Source organism: Ascaphus truei, unplaced genomic scaffold (assembly GCF_040206685.1).
Source record: "Ascaphus truei isolate aAscTru1 unplaced genomic scaffold, aAscTru1.hap1 HAP1_SCAFFOLD_1181, whole genome shotgun sequence".
Classification (NCBI taxonomy): Eukaryota; Metazoa; Chordata; class Amphibia; order Anura; family Ascaphidae; genus Ascaphus; species Ascaphus truei.
In genome coordinates, this window is record NW_027454051.1 from 90,676 (window position 1) to 94,009 (window position 3,334).

At 39.2% G+C, this 3,334-nt stretch overlaps 1 long non-coding RNA gene across 1 annotated transcript; it reads right to left on the reverse strand.

Annotated features, from left to right (window-relative positions):
* Nucleotides 1-1,087: 1,087 nt before the first annotated feature.
* Nucleotides 1,088-2,895, reverse strand: LOC142475347 (uncharacterized). The gene is made up of 3 exons (XR_012790890.1): nt 2,541-2,895; nt 2,207-2,443; nt 1,088-1,185 (listed from the first exon to the last, which is right to left on the reverse strand). It is a non-coding gene; the product is annotated as an uncharacterized LOC142475347 (long non-coding RNA).
* Nucleotides 2,896-3,334: the final 439 nt, after the last annotated feature.

The following is a 3,334-nucleotide window of genomic DNA, read 5'->3' on the forward strand; positions in this document are numbered from 1 at the left end:
GTGTAGGTATGCCAGATGTCAGTGTATGCATAAGTAAGTATGTCTGTGTAGTGGGAGGTGTAGGGGCGTTAAGCTGGAGGACTTAAAACAGGCACACATCTCACTTCGCTGCGGACAATTTCCCTTTGCATAAGATTCTTGTGATTATGTCAATGATGATCAATAACTGCATCATAACACAGCCGCTCTATACAGAAGATGTACTTGCTCTCAATGGTCATGGAGGTAATACGTCACACAATGTACAGATATAGCAAGGATTATTTCTTCCTCTGGTGCATTATGGCATTATGATGGGAAATGTTGTGAGATTCTGCATTATCAGCATCACTGAATCTTTTGGAAATTAAGTGATATTCTATGTTTTAATGCAATATTATGGATGATCAGCCGGTAAAATAATAAAAGCTTTCTGTATCTGTAGCCATGCTCTACCCATGATGTGCTGAATCAATGACTGCAGAGAGATTCAGAGTGGTAAACATGACTGGAACGCATCTCTAAATAATGGGCAGCAAAGCAGTGCAGAATAGGAGGTGAAAGTATTTAAAATGGAAGACCCTTAGCAGCTGTGTGGGGAGTAGACAGTACAGACTGACCAAGTAAATGGTAAAAGGAGTAACTTCAACATTACTTGGCTTTGTTCTCCACATTGAAGCTTTCCTCCTCTTTACATCACTAATACTGATGCCATGTGTAACCTGTACTGAGAGTTATATAATCTACTGGCCTAGATGAAACCATGTGATGCAAACAGGATCCATCCCACTCCAGATTCATAGAATTGAACCACCTCAACCTTTCATAACAATCACATAGAACTGCAGCTGTGCGCTACTGCACATGTTCTTGTTATGAATGGTAGTAGATGTGGTCCTTGGGTCTTTACTTCATACTGTAGCCACACTCTACTCATGATGTATTGAATCAATGAAAACTTGCATGGTTCAGATCACAGGAAGGGGTAGAGTAGAGATGAAAATGTTCAATGTGAAACCCGTAGCAGCCGGATTGTGTGGAGTCAATAAAACGACAAATACTAAATGGTAAATGAGAAATATACACATTGCTTATCTGTCTCTGTGTAGTAATTTTCATTCTGTTCAACTGTCCTTCAAATTTTCTCTTTTGCAAGAAAAGGAACACATGGCTTCAATATTCACTTCTGTTCTGCAGTCATCCCTCCTAAAATAAAAGTTAAGCATTGCATTGTTATTATGATAATACATACAATAAACCTTGCTCCAAACCATTTGATGCAAAGCAAATCCACCTCCCACCCACAGCTGTGCTCCTTCTAGAGCATGCATGTCAAACTCCAGTCCTCGAGGGTCCCAAACAGGCCAGGTTTTCAGTAGGGATATCCTGAAAACCTGGCCTGTTTGCTGCCCTCGAGGACTGGAGTTTGACATCCTTGTTCTTGAGCTTCTACCACGCAAGTCATCCATGTGAGTGACACTGTACTGCAGTCCTGGTCTGCACACAATCTACTTAATCAATGACATCACACTGTAAAGGCAATCTACAAGATGTATTAGTTGTCCACACTTCCGAAATGTTACTTTTATGTCCAAATCACTTATTCCCATGACCTGATATTTGTATTTGTTATTTATAGGATTTTCACATGTATTACTACTGTGAAACGCTATATACATTAATAGTGCTATATAAATAAATACATACATACACATTTATATATAATAATAATAACAGCATGTTCTTTTAAAGCGCTGCTAGTTTTACGTAGCGCTATACAGAGACATTTTGCAGACACAAGTCCCTGCCCCATAGAGCTTACAATCTATGACATTGGTGCCTGAGGCACAGAGGATATGAAGTGACTTGCCCAAGGTCACACACACACAAATATATATACACATAAATATATACATATATACACACACACACACACACACACACACACACACACACACATATATATATGAAAACTAACACAGAAAAAAAGAATCCCCTGAATAGCACTCTAACATACACAAATTGTATCAATAAAGGTTTATTAATCACATACACATAAATGGTTAAAATGAGGAGCAGTGGTGACCTACAAAGCTGTTATAAACTGAACCTTAAGGTGTGGGGAAAAATGCTACACTGCAGTAATAAGTACAAAGTATGTAAATAAAGTGTAGAGGCAAGAAATATATGGAAATGAGAACACTCAGACCGGCCGGTCAAGTACTACCTAAGTTGAAGCCCCCTGTGTGAAGTGCTTGTATGAAACTAGTGTATAACTAACAAGCAAATGCTTGTCCGGGGGCTTAACATATAGACAGTTGATAGATGTATTTGAAGTTGCATATTCTGTGCCGTGGATTAATCAGTATACTGAAAGCAACTGAGGATGGTACAGTAGCTGTGATAGGTTGGCCTCATAGCTCCTCCTTCAATGGAGGAATCGGCTCACGGAGCACTTAAATCCCTAAATGCCCACAGAAAAAAATAAGCATGCAGTACTTAAAGTGAAAGTAAAATGAGAAATGAAATAAAATAAACACACACATTGAAAAATCACTCACCCGACTGAGAGCGCCTTCTACAGAGCGCTGTACCACTGCTCAGCTAGCAGCTAAAACTGTCTCATTTTCCCACCATTGAAGTTTACACATGTCCACGCCCCACTCTAACAAGACGCTGTGTACGGAAGCTCGCAGGAGACAAACTAGTGAGAGAAGGTGTAGCTGCTAGCCACACTCCACGAGGTGCATTGTGGGAAATGTAGTTCTTTGCCTTTTAGCTTCTCTGACTGGTTACTGATCACGTGATGTCACTAGGGGCGGGATTAGTGTGTTGCAATGTAACGGCCCGGCTGTATGATTGTCACAGAAGGGGGGAGCCTGAGAATGTCACGGATTTAATTACACATGTAATGATGTAATAACACAGCCATGAACTAAGACAGTATACATATGGTCATGTGATATTTATAATGCATTTATTAACATTATTGTGTGGATTTGGGCTGAATTAAACTTGTATGGGATTGTCACTTTAATATCACAGTACCACTACTGTTTTAACATTTATAATGACCTCCTGATTACAGATTATTAGGGACAGACTTAAAAAGGCCTGTGTAAATATTTATTATAGAGTGGCCTCTTTACTTTATAATATCAGGGAGTATCAGACAGGCCTGTGTTTATTTTTAATATACATTAGGGTGACCTGACTCCAGATTATTGGCCTTTCCCTCTGACAAATGCATATTTTCCTATACTGTGTTAATTTTGTTAGAACAAAATAAATATTCATGCGCTAAATGACAGTACCAGTGTGAGTCCCAATAAGAAGTAGTGAGGTAAAAAACCAT